General features: G+C 40.9%; 1 protein-coding gene across 2 annotated transcripts in view; it reads left to right on the forward strand.

Moving 5' to 3' along the window:
- PRKAG2 (protein kinase AMP-activated non-catalytic subunit gamma 2) overlaps positions 1-18,984 on the forward strand; it is a 211,499-nt gene that overhangs the window by 18,948 nt on the left and 173,567 nt on the right. The window contains exon 1 of one of the 2 annotated variants that reach the window (XM_027648543.1): positions 1,088-1,105. The exons of the other annotated variant lie outside the window; for it this stretch is intronic. The gene's annotated coding sequence lies outside the window, so the exon portion shown is untranslated. Of the gene's footprint in view, positions 1-1,087; positions 1,106-18,984 lie in introns of those variants that run through there. 2 annotated transcript variants of the gene reach the window in all.

Genomic DNA, 18,984 nt, shown 5'->3' on the forward strand with positions numbered 1-18,984 from the left:
TATTCTTGCTCTAGAGAATGCATAAAGCAAGAAGGAGCCTTCTTTAACCTGCCATTTATTTCCGCTTCCTGCTCCTGTAGGAAAATCCTTTAGGTAGCCCCATCATATCTTCCCCACAATAAACTTCAGTAATCTGAAAGGTGGTGATGTTTATTGTTCTCATTAGAGTTCTGCTCCAGAATTTCACTTTCTTCCCTTCCTAATTTCCAACCTAAATTTATTCACAATAATTTTCCATTTTCTAATTGCACCCACAAAGTGTCCTTTATCTCTTCTCCCTTGTTGATGTTTATGCACCTTATGTAACTGTGGAGAAGGATCACATTCACTATCAGCTGTCAACTGTGAAACGAAGCGAGCCAAGCTCCTTTAGTCACGTCCCTCAAGAGAGACTCTGTGTTCCTCTCATCTTCAAAACAGCCTTTTGGTGCACCTGTTCCCAGCTGAATTAACCTTTCCTGAGCAGATGACCAGAACTGTACACATTATTCCAGATGGGTTTTCACAGTGCTTATATATATCTACATAGTATTAAAACTTTTTATCTGCTCTGGATGCTTCCTGACGCCTGTTCTAATCACATGTGCTTTATCCATGGCAACAGTACCATGACAGCTCCTAGTTAACCTTTTGAGACAGGTACACTTCAGTTTGTCTCTAACCAGCTGTTGAATGCTCAAGTTTTGGACAGAATTATAATCCTTTAAGTACCTAATTTAGGGATTAAGAATTAAACTAAAATCATTAAATTAAATTGATAAAATTAACCTGATTTCTGTTCTTCCAGTGGTTTATGTTAAATTGTCCTTCCTGTGAGGTATTTTGATGTTTCTGTTAGGGAGTGAGCCCAGTAGCTTGGTATCATGCCCAGGGTATCTGCCTTAGGTTAAACATTCTGAGATTGCTTACCCAGGTTTCAGGAAATCATTTCATGGAAAGATTGTTGCTACCTTTGCACTAGGGACTTGAAATTCCTTGTTGTCCTCCATCCTGTCCAGAATTCCAGCAAGAGAGCACAAGAGGCTCCTCCTTCACCTCAGCTCTCATAGCTGGCACTGGAGTGGTGTAATGTGGCAGAGAGAAACAGCACAAGGATGTACAGGAGGTAACAAGGGTTTGCTGGGTGCACACTAAGTCTTGGAAGAATTTATTAAGAAATTGAGATCTCTCCCACAGCTGTCTGGTTTAAACTCTAGGCCAGAGTTGGGCAGAGTCTCACAAACATGGCACAAGACAGACCGTGAGACCCTGCCAGATTTCACAGTCATGGCAGCAGTGAAGGATCTTTGTGATTCAGTATTATGGGGCTTTTTATTTGACAAAGAATTTATTTTTTCTAACTCTGCCTTTTTAATCTTAATTCTAGCTAAAATTTAGCTTGAAAAAAAATTTACATCTTAGGGGGAACATCTTTCAAAGCTTGTTAAATTATAGCCCACTAAGACAGGAGTTGTTTGCTAAGTATTTGTGTAGAATTTGCTATAGACTGTGTAGCCCACAGACCTTTTGTTGCAGAACTATGAGTGAAAGTATATTGGTTTCATGCAGGAAGACAAACTAACTATCTGACCAAATTGTTAAGACAGTATTAAAAGTGTTTAGTTAGGACTACTTCTGTCATCCTTGCAGCAGTAGTAGCTGTCTAGAGCTTTAAATTTACAGTAGAGAGAGTGATTAAAGCAAGTGGATGGGGTAGATGTTTGGTGGTTTGGCCTAAAACTACATGACCTTTGGAGCTAAACCTGCTAATTTTTGGTCTCCCTCTGTTTAGGGAAACCTGCTTTTCACACTTGTTTTGTTGATAGGGTGTATAGATCTTGAAAGAAACTGAACTCATACAAGGTAGCAGTTGCTCAGATTCTACTTCAAGGTCTTCTCTGTCTGGCTCGAGAGGCTGGTAATGCTTGAAATAATTTTTAAAGTTTTGTTTCTTTTTTCTTTCTGCTATGTTTTATAAACTTTTCTTGTTCCCTCTTTCCCTAACTCCCCTCCTTATTTTTTTCTAATTTTATTTTTGCTATCTGTTTCCTCTGGTCTCTTTGAAGGGTGTGAGCCATCCTTTTCCAATGGTGATATTCCAGGGAAATAAAAGGTTAATACAAGATCTGGGCAAATAATGATTCGTTTCCAGCAGTGCTACCAGCAGAATTGGCTTTCAGCTGCATTGTGTGCTGAAAACTGATGACTTACAATTGGCTAGAGCTGACAGTGGGGCTGGAGCAGCTGTGGTACAGCAGGACAGCAGAAATTTGCAGAAACAACTGGTTTGGTTAAAGCTGAAAAAGGATGTCGTTTTCCTCCCTTCTTGTGTAAGTAGATGCTCTGAAGGTTTTCTTGTGCTGGTAGAAACCTGCTGAGAAGCAGCAAGATTTCAAAAACAAAGGCTGTTTGCATGTATATAAACTTCTGCAGTGAAATGTTTAAATAATTTATTTGGTAATGCTTGTGCTCTGATAAAGCTTGGGGTTTTTTCTTTTCCTATGGATCTAGTATTTGTGATAAATTTGCTGGATTAACAGTCCTATTGTAGTCCATTTGTCCAGGGAAGAGGTACTGCCCCTGGCCTGGCATTTCCTGGCATTTCCTCTAGATCCCCTGGAGAGGATGCTGGTGTCCATTCTGGTGTCTGTCCACCCCATCACCACCCTGTGTTGATCTGAGAAGTTATGCTTTGCTGAAAGCTGTGACAGTTTCTGTGTTTCAGACTCTGGACCATTTGAAATCCAATCAAGTACAAATTCATCTCATGGCAGTGAAGCTGATTTATGAGAGCACTGTTGGGGAGGGCATTTGCTGTGCCAAGGGAGCTGTGTCTCTGGCTGGTGATTCTGGAGAGAAACCAGCTGCTGCTCTCGCCTGTTATTCCTACCAGCTCCTCTTTCTGCCCTGCTGCTATCAGGACCAATGCAGTTCTTCCAGAGAGATACAACCCTTCCTGTGGGAGCATACATTTTCCTCTGGGAAAATGCATTGGGTTTTTGTTGTGGTTTCCTTTTTTTAAAGTATTACCTAGCAAAGTCTTTTCATCTCTGCTGGTGATGTTGCTGCTGCTTCCCCCCGGGCTGCAACGCACACCCTGAAGTGCGTCAGTGTGTTGCCATAAATGCTGAGTGCTCTGTTGTTCCCTTAATCCCTGCTGACTCCATCGTTTCTGGGCATTATTGGAAAAGTGCTCACCTCGGTAGCAATTACACATGGTCCACTAGACTCCGTGCTCTCGCCTGCGTCATCACATGGAGCGGTGTTGGAACTGGGTAGATCTTCCTCCAAAGAGAGAGGAAAACAACAGGGAAGGGAGAGTGTAAGTGCCTCTTCTTATCAGCAAAAAAAAAAAAAAAAAAAAAGAGGATTTGTTTTCGAAGACTAAGCTGCTAATGCTGAATGACATAAAGAAAGAGATAAGAGAGCTGCTAAGGCTTTGAGGAGGGTCGTGGGGACAAAGTATGCTCTGCAAGGAGGATACAAAAGACAAAGCAAAGCAAAACCAATACAGTTATGGAAAGAAAAAATTAGCCCCTCCAGGTGGGAGCTTAGCAGAGAAAATGGGCCACAGTCAGCAGGGTTATGATGTCTACATCAAGGAAACCAGGGCCAGTAGAGGCTGCTGAGGATCATCCTCCAAGTAACAGACTTAAGATCCATAAGCAACAGAAGAGAAATTGAAAAGGTAAGGGGCTTGATTTTTCTCACCTTCCTCCAAAATAATTTACTGTAGCTGCACTGCTTGGAAGAGTTGCAGCATCAGGGTGGGTTGTTCCCATACCAACTCCCCTGGCTTCGATTGATTGGTAACAAATAAGCTTCCGAGGCCAAAGGTGAAAAATTCCACTGATGTAATTATATCCTGAAACAGAAAGAAGTCTATGAAATAGCAGAGAATGGTGTCCAAGACAGAGTGTCTTTCTCAAGGAAAGGTATCACAGGACTAATGGATGAGTTTGAGTATTTATCTGGGAAGCTCAAATTACCTTCAGAACACACTAAAAGCAAGAAAATTATTTTGCAGTTTGATGAAATCAGGTGAACAGCCTGAAACAGAGGTGGTAGAAAATCTGACCTTTACTTTTCATTAAGCAGCCATGGATTACCCACAGAAAAAAGCTGTGATGAGATACTTTAGTGTTTCTGACAAATCTGAGAACTCCATCAGGGTCCATCAGGATGTCCTGAGTTTTGTCCAGATCTTTGATGTAGTTATGGGTGGGACATGGTGAAAAGAACTGGTGGAAGAAGTAAGGGCAGCTGGCTTTAGGCTTTCTGGAGTTGGTGATGTCTGTTACTAAGCCATTTTACCTCATTTCTTAACTTTACCTAGTAATAGTGGAAATGGGGATCTGACACAGCCCAGCCATACACAGCCTTGTGTGTTTTGGTATTTCCCCCAAATCGAGTTTATTTTAGTGGGCTGAAATTTTAACATTGGCATGATCTATCCTTACTTCTTGCCATGGATTTTTCTGTATTTGCCATCTGAGCCTCGTGTGCTGGACAACACAAAGCAGGGCTGCTTCAAAACATAATAGTCGACTTGTTATTAGTAGCTTGTTTGTTTGTCCTCAGGCCTATTTATAAAAACAGCTCCAGGCAGAGAATTCGGCCAGTAGCCCAACCACTAAACAATTACAGATCTTTTCTCGGAGCAGTGTGTTCAGATCTATGCAATAATTCAACAGCCAACAGTAGTCCCTGCTCGCATGTGTATGAAAGTAGCTATTTTTGTGTGTGGCCCCAGTTTTGTTCATTTTTAAAAAATAAAAACAGTCTCAAAAGGAATCCCTGTTAATGTTATGAAAATACAAAATTTAGCTTAGAGGTATCACTGCCAGTTCAGTAAAACCAGGCCCCAGTTAAGTATGCAGGACTTAAAAGGAAGTCAAAGTGGTCAAATAGATATGAATAAAAAAATATACATAGGCTGCAAACTCAGAGGAGGAATTCAGGGGACTGGTACTCACAAATGACCAGGATTTCCAGCTCTTCCCCATGAGGTTGAAGCAAAAAAAAAAAAAAAAAAAAAAAAGGGAAACCCCTCTGTAAGGGAGAAGATTTATCTTATCTTCTTATTTTGAAAGTGCAATTTAATATCTGGTTTTATTGGTGCTATGATACTTCACAGATTTCAGTTCACAAGTCTGACAGATGATTGATTGGGTGTGCATGGTTAGTGGTGCAATGCAGATGAGATGCACTTTTTAATTAGTGGATGTAGATGTACAGGGAGCAAATGGTAGTCCAATGATGGCCAAAATAGGATAGAAGTAGAAGGAGGCCTAAACATTTGAATCTGGCTCTTGGTTTTGTTCAGACAGCTGTAACAGCGTAGAAGGAGGATTTTGTGAGAATAGCCTGGTAAACAACAGTCACTAAAGGAGTCTGGTCAGTCTTGTGAAGGGCGGAATGTTCAGATGAGACTTTGGAGAGAAGCCTGTCCAATGGAGATTTCAGGCTTTACACAAGGCTGGATCACTTCTCTGTATACAAAGTTCAGAAGTCACAAACCAGAACGTCTCTGCTCAGAGAATGTGGATTTGGTAACCAGATTGGTTGTATTTCAAGGGTTTGAAATGTTCTTTCTGCACTTGAAGTGCGTGTCTGTGTTTGCTAGAGGTGGCGCAAGGTTTTGGCAGTTTTATGTTTGTTGAAGCCTTAAGGAAGACCTAGAATTTGGGATTTAACCCCAAATCTCTATGGAACTTGTTAGATGTTTAGATATTGGCTTTTTAAAAACTGTTATTTTATTATTGTTTTACTTTATTCTTCCTTGGAGGGAAAATAAAGCAAATCTGTCTGACTGCTGCCATGGAGAGGTGTGGCAGGGAAAATCTGTTCCTCGGATAACGCAGGCCTGGCTTATACAAATACACCCTTGAAACATCCAATCCCTCTATTGATGTATATAGATTGAGACAAATTCTGAAGTAGCTTAGAAGTCAACTGCTGTGCACAGGGCAAGAGTTGGAAATGCAGAAGCCCTGTGTCTTCCTGTGTACACATGTTTCTGGACTGCATCTCCAGCTCGGACAGCAAATTGGAGGGATGGAGAGCATGGATGGGGGAAGCTCACAGCATCATCTGCTGCCTCTCCCACACAGCAGCCTAGTAATGGGATTCAGAAAGATTGTATTTTAGGAAGCATCCTGTGTCCCTGTTCACTCCTCATGTTCATGAAAAAAGACCGAAGATGTCATGTTTTGGATGTCATGGCTCAAAATTGAAGTCATCCAGTACTGAAAAGTATATATAAAGTGTCTTGAACTGGGAGGGGAGGGGGTTGGAAGGAATCCTGTGGCATTTTTAGAGGTTTTTCTCGTATGATTCATTTTCTTTGTCATGTGCAAACTAGTATACAATATTGGACTAAGGAACAGATTCAGACTTTAACAATAAAGAGTTAAGTTCTGCAAAATTAGTGACCTTTCTTCTTTTATTCTTTTTTTTTTTCCAGGCCCCCCCCCCCCCCACCCCTTTTGCCTTGTCTTCTTTAGAGTTTAAAAATGGGGAGCAGCAGAAATGTAGCTCTTGGTCTCAGTTCCTTCTTTTTGCACAGAGCCCTTGTTGGACTGCCCTGATCTCCCTCCCTACAGATTATTTGGCCACTCTTCTTATTATGGATTAAGATCTGATGGTGTTGAAACCAATCTCTTGTTTACAATCATTGCAGAACTGTAGTATGGAAATTTCCATCTGCAGCAAGATTAAAAAAAAAAAATTCCCTGCTGATTTTGTGAACATTTGGATCCAAATAAAGAAATAGTGGCTGAATCAAGCATATTAATTCTGATTAGCACATACAGTGTGTTCAGCTAAAGAGGTCTAAGCTAATAGCCCCCCATCCTCTGAAGAAATTAGCTTGTGCTGTTCCTACAGCCAGCAGAAGTTTTTTCAGTATCAGCATAGGGAATATAATCTCAATTGCAGAGGTACCTAAACTGTTCAACTCTGATAATCTTTGTATGAGATCCTCTAAAGTGCAGTTCTTCCTTCTTTAGGGAGATATGATTAAGGCAAAAAATCATTGACTTTGTAACTCTTGCCAGTGGTGGGTTAATTTTTCTTGTTATTTAGCTCTTTCACCTGTTTGGGCAAGGACAAGTACAAGGATGTTGATACTTTTGGAGAGTAGTGTTCGTATAGCAAGATGCCTGTGATAGATTTAAGTCTATGATTTGATTATTTTTGGAAGGAAAAAAAAATAAATCTGTGGACCCTACAGGCATTTTGGAGAAACCAGAAGTCCTTAACTTCTCTAAAAGCAACACCAGTGCTCTATTTCTCACACTGTGTTCTATACATTTCCAGTATTACAAGGGGTGTAATTTCACATAGAACTTGTGCTGGATTTTCCATATCAGTTCTGAGCACACACTAAAAAAGCACCCATCTCCCTTCAGCCACAGCTGCCTCTCCTGCTCCTTCCACAGCCCAGTAGGTCAGCAGTCTGGTAGTGTTTGCATTGGGCACAGGAGAGTTCACTGTTTACCTTTAAAACTTGCATTGAAGACTCCGATATTTTCTGTTAATCCCAGAATTTAAATTATTGTTACTGTGTTAAGTTCCTGACAGAAGCAGATTATAAAAAGCAAACTTCATGACAAAATGCACAGTTGTTGGTTTGGGAGGAGGTTCTTTCCCAAGTTGATGCTTTTCAGTTAAAGTTTGTCACTGGGTCAGTCTGAGAAGGAGCATTTGATGTGTTTGTGAAGCTGTACTGCTGATCCACGTGCTGCTGAGAGGCAGGAATCGAGTGATCCCTCTCTTGTGGGCTGTCAGAGCTCACTTGAGCTCTCTTGGCCTCTGTCTAATGAGCTCAGTGATCTCAGCATCTTCAGGCCCTTTTAAGTGACTGTGTTTTTGCATGAGAGCAAAGCTGAGGGTGTTCCACTTCCTCCTATTTTGCTTCTAGGACAAGTTATAATTAATCTTCTCTTGCCTTTGTAAGCCCTAACCCAAAGCACTGCATAAGCAATAATAATCAAGGTTAATAATTCAATGCTATAGTGATTTATATTTTCAGAGGCCTCTACAAGCATTACTCAAGTTAACTGTTGCAACACTTCTGCTGTAAACGAGCTTTGGGCTCATTTTTTTAGCTGGAGAAACCTCTTGCTGCAGTGCAGAGCTCTGTTGAAAGACTGAGGGAAACAAGTAGTGGCATTGGGATGGATTCCAGCAATGCCTTTTGCCAGAATAAGGTGGGAAGCCTTGGGTTTACCTGGCAGGGGAGAATGTGTGATAATGCATAACCTCTCTACTTGCTGGGAAGAGCAAACATCTCCCGACTGCATCCGAGGGGGCTGTGCTGTGCACGTTTTTAACTGTGCCCTGACAGCTGCAGGTGATTTCCTGCCCGATAGCAGGAGGGTGGCTGCACATCTCTCTGTTGCTGTGTTGACTGTGTGGAGAGGAGTTGGCCTCGTGCTCACCAGCTTGCTGGTGCAGGGCACGCTGGAACAGTCGGGCAGCATTTGCCCAGGGGAATGAGGAAACACTGTAAAAAATCAGGATCAGAATTCATTTTTAATCTGACTGCCACTGGGCTGCCAGTCTCCACGTGAAACATTCTCTGTGGCACAAGGAGCACTTCAGGATTGCTTTTAGGCTGGTTCTTGTTTTCAGTCATGGAGCTGTTCCCCTGGTAGTGTCCTTGTGGTAAAGGCAGGTGAACATTAAAAAGGAGAACGTGGATATGCAGATGAAATACTCAGTATTTCACAGTCTTCCCACCTCAGTGCTCACCTGGGTCTCTGCCCAGGTCTGCCCTGGTCTCAGGGTGCTTTTCTTAAGGATGTTTTGCAAGCTCTTGTGTGTCAGGATACCACGCTTTTGCCATTATTGAAGATGGAGCAAGGTCTCTCCAGCTTCATCAGTGGTAGGAAAGGCACTGAAATGGGAGGAAGGCTTCTGTATTCCCTGATATTCCAAAATCCATGGCTTAAAAGAACAGAAAAACCCATTTCACAGTTTTTTGGTTGTTTTTTTTTTTTTTTTTTTCCCCAGACAGTTCCATTGTTTTTGTTTGCACCCGCAGTCTTCCTAATTTGTAGAGAATGAAAAATCTACAGTGGAAGAGAGAATATCTTAAAACCCACCCACAGCTCTGGGGGAGATCACAAAAAGTTTTCCAAGCTTTATTGTTGCTGAGAGATGCACTTGTAAGATAAATTTGAGTCTGCATGTGTGGGTTTGCCTGGTAAAACTTGGGCACTTCATGTTAGAGGCAGAATTCTGGCAGTGGTCAAAACAGTGGGATTTTTGCCAGTGATTTTAATCAGAGCCAGAATTTCACCCTAGATCTATAATCTTGTGTAATCTCTCTTTGAAGTCACATGAATTTTTAACCAATGTCTTATATAACACCAAAACAATTCGCTATCCACCCAATATTGTCTTGTTCTGCATAACCAAAGCTGAATGTTCCAAATGTGTTTTCTAAAACTGGAGATGAGACAAAATTAAAAACAGGACATTTTTTCCCCCTTTTCAAAAAATATTGAGTGTTTGTAGAATCAGTTTGATGCTGTGGGTATAGTTTTCTTTTAACCCCCTGGTCTGACCTCACAGCTAACCGTGTTTTAAGCTTGAGATTTGGGATAAAGATTTATGTAGATCCCTTCCAACCTGAACTGATCTTATGATCCTATTTTGGACCTTAGAGAAATGTCTTTTGGACTTATCTGCTGGTTAAGAAGTTGATAGGTTGCTGAAAACACTGTTTGTCTCTTTAAAATGAATATACTCATCAGCCATAGTTCCACTGAAGAATTTCTGAGTTTTGGTTCATATCTCTGCATATTTGGAGCCCAGTAACCAGTGACTGGCTCTACTGAAACCTGAATTCCATTTCCAGCTTACATGGTCCCAGAATTTCAGCCTACCATCACCACAACATCTGGGATTTTTAAAACTGACTGCAGATGTGTTTTGGGCCTGGACTAAAAGAGAGAAGGTGAGATGGAAATACATTCAGTACATTCAATACAGTAGTAAAATGCTTCCACGTCAGAGAAAGTTAGAGGAGTATCACACAAAACCACTAGTTTGAGGCCAGAACTCCTGTGTTGTTTTGAAAGGTGTAGTTTCTTCCAGATCATTGTAGATTATGAATATTTGGAGTTTTTCAAGACAAGACTGGCTAAAGCCCTGTGCAATCCAGTTGAAGTTCACTGTTGACTCTGCTTTCAGCAGGAGGTGGATCTAGAGACTTGAAAATTCCTTCCCCTTTTAATTGTTTTATGATCTTGAATCATGCACAAATCTCCTTACATTAGCACATCCTTGTCAAACACAGACTATAAATCATCAGGTGATAGTACACAGATTGTCTTTCCAGAGCAGATTGTTTTTAACTTCTGTACTCACACAGGACTGAAAGCTGGATTTTTGCTTTGCACTTAAATTCCTCAGCAGATGTTCTACCTGTAATTAATGTATTTGAGGCTTCAGCATCAGTTACAGATCACCAGATCATCAGTGGAAGGGATACAACAGGCCAGATACTTGGGGTTAATGGAGAAATTGCTGTATAACATTCCTTGGCCTGTACAGAAGTCAAGCTATGTGGGAAGAACAGCCTTTGAGGGATTTAGGAATCTGTTGTTGCTTGCATTAAGGTAAAATCCAGGTTCCTCTTGGTGCTAGGCCCTACATAGGCATACAGTGAAAGAAAAATTTTGCCCTGAGGAGTTTATACTATTTGTAGTCAAAGCCGAGGAGGGGCTTCAACAGGAAAACATGCAGCAGAAATTACTTATGGAAAGTCAAAAAATATGTCACTGACAGAGATGACTCTTATTTCAGTGTCCTGTTGAACTGATGACAGAGTCTTCCAGGACTGAGGAAATGTAATCTACACCTGGGAAGATTTTATACTCCCCAACAACAGCATCTTAATTCAGGAGTAAAATTGCTGTTGAGCTGTACAGGTTTATATACACATCTTTTAATTTAGAAACAGTTAAGGAAAACTCTTTGGCTATATTAATCTATCTGTACTGTCAGTTTAATGAGTTACCTTTTTCAACTTTATAGTAGTACCTTGGTGGTTTGGGTTTTGTTAAAAATAAATGGCTGTCAGTTCCTCTTTCTTTGTGGCTTCTTAATTTTTTGTGATTTTTATCATAATATGTTTTCTAACCTTTAATTTCCTTTCAGTTCTTTTCTTAAAAGAAAAACCTCTGCCTTTACAGATCAGTCAGGTTTGAATGAGCTTGCAGGTATCTGACTCAAGCTAAATTTGCTGTAGAGCACATCTTTGTAAAACCATGAGTTTTCTTTGGTGAGGGTTAACTTTCTATTACTTTGAGTTGAATGCTTCAGCCTGGGAATTGTTTCAAGTGGCAGATTAAGAGGTTTACAAAGAAGTTTGTCTAAAGTACTTAGGAATGCAGGATTTGCAATAGCAGGTGAAATAATTTGTCAGTTAAGTCTGGTAACTTGCCTCCAGCAATTGTCAGTCTCTACTGGTGAAAATCTGTTCTCTTTTTCTCAGCACCCCTTGTACAATTGGGCTGGTTACTTGTGTAATTCACTATAGGATAACTGTGGGGGAAAACACGGATTGTGTTTTAAAAGAATAATTACACTGCAAACTTGACCCATATATTGAAATGTTGAATTTGGTACAGAAAGTTTCAGTCTGTAAACTTGGTTTTTATGTGTCCCCCCCACCCCCACAAAAAAAAAAAAAAAAAATGGACAGAAGGCATAACCCAGTTTTCTAATTTGTCTGAATAAACATGTGTTTTTCTATAGAGGTCAATATAGTTCAAAGCAAAAGAATTCATTAAGGTCGGTTATGTACCCAAGGACCATTTTAAGACAATAATTGGTAAACAAGAGATGACCGGGATTAGAAATCAGTGGATTGAAATTTATTTGGTGGGGATAAGGCCCCATTTCTATATGAGAAGGTGACCACGTCCTCATACCACTTTTGAGAATCCATCATTGGTAACCAGAGTGTTAAAATCTGCATCTGATATTTGGGAATTGGGGGCCAAAGGAAGCATGTTCTGCTTTCATGACCGCTAGCCCACTATCCTCTACACGCCCAACCTGTCACTGGCCTTTCCTTATTGTCATCCTGAGGAATGTTTTCATCAGGCTAGGACAGAAGGATGGACATATGTAACAGTATAATCTCTCCACCTAGCTCCCTAATGCCACCCAAACAGGAAGGTTTGGGGATTTTTCCCCCCTCCCTCTCTCACTCTGTGTTTTCAGAGAATGCAGGCTGTAATCAGTCATGTGGCTTTGCTTTTGCATCATGACTGTCAGCACCTGAAGGAAAATCTTAAATTGCCAAGCGCTGCTGTAAATTGGACAGGTTGCTGCATGGCTGGTTGGGCATTGTACTGTGTCTGTGTTACTCCAGCTAAATGCAAAAGGAATAAAGAACTGTGTTGAAATGAAAGCTTTACATTTTTGGCTGCTTTAAATTCTCCTTCTTCGATAGGACACTTTTAAAGACAGTGTTTACTGCTTTGATACTAATCAGGCCAATGTTTCTGTACTTTAAAACTCCAAAACTTGCTTAGTTATTAAATGATATTTCATCTCTTTCACATTTCACCCTTGCACTCTCAGCAACTATTTTTTATATAAATATTATCACAGCAAGCCCACTAAGGCAGAACAGGGCTTTCGTCAGTGTTACCCAGACAGCATTTGAAGAAAAATCCCTAAACAGGCAAGGACAGTGGTATAACTTGGTGTTAGAGTACAGTGACAAGTTCACCTCTCCCAACTCCCTTCTCATGGATTATGGAACTGGCTGGAGAAGGGTGTGTTGGCTGAGGACCATTAATGAGCCAGGAAGCTTTTCGCTCTTGTACCTGTGATTGACTTTATGGGCACTCTTTGTGCTGTGTTCCCACTGTAAATGAAATGGAAAGTGCTCCTGGGTTTTGCAAGAATGCTGAGATGTAGCTAAAGTGTTTGATGAACAGCTTGTGTGGGATTTTAGCCTGGTTGGAGCATTTTGCATTGTAAACACAGAATAAAAAAGTGATGTGATCAGAAAATCTACTTGACCCGTTTGTGAGTTGAACTTTGTACTTTTTCTGGAGCTCTCTTTCTTCCAAGTGATCCCTGGGTTTTGCTGAAGGGAAGGTGCAGTTTCTGCCAAAATAATGCCATGTTTCTGGTGCCAAAGAATAGGGGACTGTGCAGACAAGAGGACTTTAAGCAAAATGTTGGCACCTACAGGACCTTGCCCATTCACCAGGGGAGCAGAGGACTGGCTGAACCCCTCTGTCCACCAATCTCAGCTGGAGTTCTGAGTGCACAGGGAAAATGGAGTTGATGTGGTTGCAGGAACAAGAATCTATCAGTATCTACATGTGCTTCAGGGTAATTTTCTTTGTTATTTATGTTATTTTTTGAAAACTGTAGACTTTACATAGAGTCCTGTTTCATGGAATGTTATTCTGTGCCGTATCTTGAATACATAAGCACTGAATGAAAGTCAAGAAAATTATTACAAATTTTGTGCTTCTAAGAATATGTTGAAGACTACAGCATGTTAGAGAGCTATTGAGGCCACTTAAGACCAGGACTATTCAAATATATGTTTTTCTTTCCATTTGTCATATGGGGTGAAGGGAACCAGATCTATTGTTACAAAAATTATATTTCATTCCTTCTGTGCATCAGCAGATAGCTCATAATTGTCTGCTGTGGGATAAAACAATTGAAACTACAATGGATTCAGCATTTATGAAATCAAAGCCAAGATCTTAAGCCCCACTGGTGTGACACCCTCTGGAAGCATTGGCTTCCCATTCTGGGTCTTAGGAGTCCAGCCTTGTGCACCGAAGTAGGACAGGTGTGGCTGGACTGGACTGAGGTCATGGATGGCTGATAGGTCACACAGAGCCAGCAGGATCAAGGAAAAGAGGGAATACCTGCTAAAGCAGGACATGATGCCCCCACAGCCAACCCTCTCATCCTGGTCCTGCACACAGCCAGAGGTGTGGGTTGAAGCTCTGCCTCTGCTGAATCCAGATGGGAGGAGGAGATAATGCTATGACCTTTCTCATCCAAGACCACCCTTTCCATGAAAATGGAGGGCATGGGATGTTACAGAACTGAGATCCAGCCTCCAAAGCTATCAGACCACCTCAAGCTAAGCTGTTTTTAATAGAAGCTCCTACCAGAAGGGTTTGCCAACTTCCAAAGCAGCAGGTTCTGCAGCATCTCTTGATTGTCTCTTAAACTTTGTTGTCATACTGACAGGAAATTATCCTTAGTGTCCAATCTAAATCTTATTTCCTGCAAATAAGTTGAATGATTTTTGTTCTTGGCTTAGTGACCATGGAGAGTATTTGATCACTGGTGTTTTTATTTCTTGTCTTCTCCTTTCTAGCCTTAAAACCCCAGCTCTATCAACACATAGACCATATTTGATAATCTTCCTCTGGTTCTCTGGGCTGTTCCATTTTGGGGCACTGTGTTTTGAAGAAGATCTGGACAAACAAGATCTAAAAGGGGACTCACAAAAGTCTTATGAAGTGGAAAAATTGGCTGTAATGCTGTCTGACAGCTCTCCTAGTGTACCCATTGTGACATTTGTCCTTTTTTTTCAGCAGTTTCATGACTCATCCACAAGTAGTTATTTCTTTTAGCAGCCTGGATAAGAGCCAGATGTTCCCTCCTTCATATTTAGGTATTTTCTCCCTTCTTTCTCTAGCCCTTTATAGTGTTTTATGTCATGGATGAGGATCATTTCTCAGTTGGCAAGATCATAATGGTTGCTCTTGCTGTCACTAAGAAAGCTCAGAAACCTCATGCAGTCTAAATAAAATTATTTCATAGCTATTGTGATGTTTCTTCTCCAATCTGTTATCCTGGTAATAAATAAAGGCACTGACTACAACCAGACCAACAGGAATACTGTGCAGGAGTATTCCAACCCTAGTGGCAAGCCATCACTAGTTACTAGTTCCTCTTTAGAGGGATTTTTGAGAGAGAACTCTCTCACAGCAGTTTTAATCTACACCTTATTTCTCTAATTTGGTTATGAAAGTGTCCTGTGTGGGAATGTAAGAAGCTTTACAGAATTCAAGGCATCTCATATCTACTGTTCCTTCTTGACTCAGAGACTGTTTACTGCTTCAGATCACATTACATTAGATTTTGATTTATTCATAACCTACCTCTGTAAGATATTTATCTTACTGTCTTATGGAACTAATACATTGGTCCCCCAAAAGAATCTTAAATTACAGAACAGGTTTGTGCCTCCTGCTCTGTAATTCCCTCATTTGGATAATCAAATATACCAATCAGAGACAAGAAAATTTCAATGCAGTCTTATTTTTTAAGATATATTTTAGTACATATTTTTGGATGCATTTGTTTACTGCCTGTATGAAAACTGAGAAAAATGAGTTAAAGATTTTCTCTGCAGACCTTGGTGATCACACAGGTGGCAAGATGGCTGTTATTTGAGTGGGCAGAAAGTGTTTCTTGTGCTGGTGAAGAGCAGAGCATTGTTTCCTTTGGCAACAGGAATGTTGGAGAAGCCTCTATACACTTTTTTTTTTACTTTTTCTGTGCTTTAAAATGACTGAGCTTGGTATTATTTTATTATTTTGTATTATTATTGCCAATCTGAGACTGTTCAGTCATGTAACACATTGTACATCTCTAGAAATATTCCCTAATTTGTGTCCATTCTAACACCTCACAGCATCTGTGTGTAAACCATGTTTTCTTGACTAGCTTTATTTTTTAATTCTTAAGTAATACATATATGTCATTTGTAGGCTTTCATTAAGTCCAGGTAAAAAGAGCAAGGATCTTGAAAAGACCCTGTTATTTGTGACCCAGAGGGTCTGGGATGTGGAAAGAAACCTAGAGAGAGACTGGTGAACAGTGGGGAGGAGAGCAGCCTTGTGCTGAGCAGGTGGGCAAAGTGGGGTTTGTGGAACCAGAATGTCACAGTGGAGTCCTTCCCTGGGTTGATTCAAGCTATTTTTGGTTAAAAAAACCCCAAGTACAATGCTTGGCTGTTCATTTGAACACTGTTTGTGTGTGTGAGATATGAACTGCTGAGCTCTCCTGCCTCTGAAAGTGGCGTCCTGCTAATGAAGAAGAAAGATACCATTTCCCAGAACCTCCTGGTGAGTTTTTGCCATGCTGAACAAAGAAATAAGGAGCATGTTTACATCTGCATCCCTCTGGGCAGTTCTTAGCCTTCCTTACAGTTTTGTTTGAAGTCCTTAATTCTGTAACAGTCCCTAATCCTTTACCTTCCCAATTATCCAGGTGTGACCATTTTCACTCACAGAGGCGGTCCTGTTAGTGAGGCTGAACACAGAATATTTGCACTTCTCAAAAAAAAAAAAGATGCCACAGAAAGAAGAATTCCAGGACAAATAAACTTCCTCAGGAAAGCAGCATCAGCGTAGGCAGCAAAGAAGTTGTTGAAGTGGAACAGCGCGGCAAACCCGACGTTGATTGGATTTAAGGCTGTAATCACTTTCCCTTGCACATGAGTCTCATATCTGTTGTTAACTTTAATGAGACCTGTGTGCCAAGCCTGCAAGGAGAATTGGTCCTGAATTCTTCTCGCTGCCAAGCTGTTTCAGCAGGAAGTATTCCCGTGCCTTTCTGTTGAAATTTCGTTTGACAGTATGGACACGGGCACAGACCTTGGGGTGAGGAATTCTCCTCAGATGTGGTAGCTGTGGTGAGAAAAGGGCTGGGGTAGGTCTGAGGCATGTGTTGACTAGTGCCAGACTAAAGATCAAAAGCTCATTACCTCCTGCTCACTCCTGCAGTGACTCCGGGTGAATGACTTTCTCTGTTTTTCTTCTTTAGTTTCTAAAAGGGAGAAGAATTTGTCCTTATCTCCTTGATAGAGCTATAGGGAGGATGAATTAGGACATGTTTGTAGAACTCCAGGCGTGAGAAGTTTTATTTGAGTGTTATTGTGAATGCTACTCCTTATTAACCCCATCAGCATTGCTCTGAACTTTGGTGTTTCACTTTGGCCCACAAATATTGTATGTGATTCCATAAAAGGGAGTACCAGGTGAGCAGCTTCACCACATTTTGCAGTGGCTTAATGAGTAAATTTATAGTACTGATCTTACAGACCCAGAGTAATTGAAGAACAACCCACAAATCAGTCACAGCCTGGAAAATCCCAATTTGTGACCACTTTCTGTCTCCAGCTGCATGACATTTTTAATTTGTTGCTCTTCATTTTCATGCAAATTTGCTCTGCTTGTTTCAAAGACTGCTTCAGCTTGTTGGCAGCTCAGGAATGGGAGCAGACCTGGTGCTCCTTGGCAGCAGGTGAATAATGCCTTGGCCCTTGAAGTGCTGTCCAGATTCACGTTTCCCTGGCAGCCAGCAGTTCAGCTAGGCCTCTTTGCTGCAGAACTTTTCTGGGGGAAATTCCTAACTTATTTTCAAGCTTCTGAATAGCATTTTGGCTTCAGAATTTCTTTCTGCTCCCAGCACCCTGAGGGTTTGTCTGCCAGGCTGCCGTGGCTCCAGAATTTAGACCTTTTTGGCAGGAAGGTGGCATTTTTTAGGAACCGCTCAAAATCCTTATAACCCTGTAGGACAAACAAAGAGAACCCAATTACCATTTTAAGGTGTTGTGGTAGTAGAGGAAGGTAGGATGTTTTTCCTGGAATTGTTTTTAGTTGCTGTAATTGATGTGTTTCTTTAGTTTTATGTAATACTTATTTGTGGTCAAAAATATTCAGAGATATCAGCAGAGAAACATGACCTCTGGAGGCTGCTGTTGGCAATGTAATGCAGACTCTGGATTGATATTGGTATCAATATATGACATTTGTTAGCAAACAGCACTGAGGGTCATCAGTCACAGGGAGGTCTGCTGTGGGCTGTTTTGGGCTGGCTTAGCTCTTTTTGCTAGCAAAGCTCAAGAGCCTTGTCATTTGGGATAACATTGAACTGTGTTCTCTAAACTAACCCTTCACTCTTTCAGCTGAGGCTACAATTCCTGTGAGTTGAGCTGGTGAGAGCTCTTGGGCAAAAATATTTATTTTGTTTTTCACTAATTACGATGCTCTGAGATCTCCTGAGCGAAACATACTGAGTTATATATGGACTGCCAATCATGTTTTCCAGTACTCATGCTGCATTCCTACTTGGAAAAATAAATTATAGATTGTAACTTCTTTTTGTAGCTCTTGTCCTCAGTCAATAGCAAAAATCTCAATTGCTCAACCTCTGGCCGGTAATGATGCCTGTAAAGCTTTAAGTGGGTGTCTGAAGTGTTTGTCTCAGCTTGGCTTGTTTTTATGGATATGGAGGATAAGATTGGGATTTTACCTTGTTTTTCTCATATATAACTTTACTGGGGTGTTGGGCTTAAACAACCATGAAGCAGCAAGGAAATTCTGAGAGCGTTTCTGTAACAGCTGCTGGCACCTACATATTGCAGATGATAAATGTGGTCAGTTCGGAGTGGTTTTGCTCTGCTGGTTTACATGGGAATAAACAGGGGATGGGGATACATTTTTGTGAGGACCAATTCAACTGTTGTGTTAGTTTTTCATCAGGATACAGAATGAACCTCTAGAATGACTGGGAGATATCCTAGAGTTGCTGTAGCATTCACTGGAGTCCCCAGTAAGACTCTGAAGGTTAATAATTTTCTCCCCTCACATTCCTCTAGAAGGTGTGGGAGCTTGAGGTTTTAACAGAGGTGATGAGAAAGACTCAGATTTAACAGGATAATCCTAACATTCAGCCCCTGGAGGACTAAACACAAAATTTACTTCATAGGCTTGATCTACACTGAGACTGAGAAAAGATGTAATCATGCTGGAATGTGTGCATTTTAGGATGCGTTTGGGATAAATTGCATCCTATATGTGAAACTATAGTGTGAGCCTAAGAGATGGGGAACAGATATCTAATGAGTACTAAAGTTAAAGAGTGTGTTCTTTATGAGTGTTAGTTGGCAGAACAAAATTATGAAAGGATGGAAACAAGAGG

This window comes from Corapipo altera, unplaced genomic scaffold (assembly GCF_003945725.1).
Source record: "Corapipo altera isolate COAL_440 unplaced genomic scaffold, ASM394572v1 47, whole genome shotgun sequence".
Taxonomy (NCBI): Eukaryota; Metazoa; Chordata; class Aves; order Passeriformes; family Pipridae; genus Corapipo; species Corapipo altera.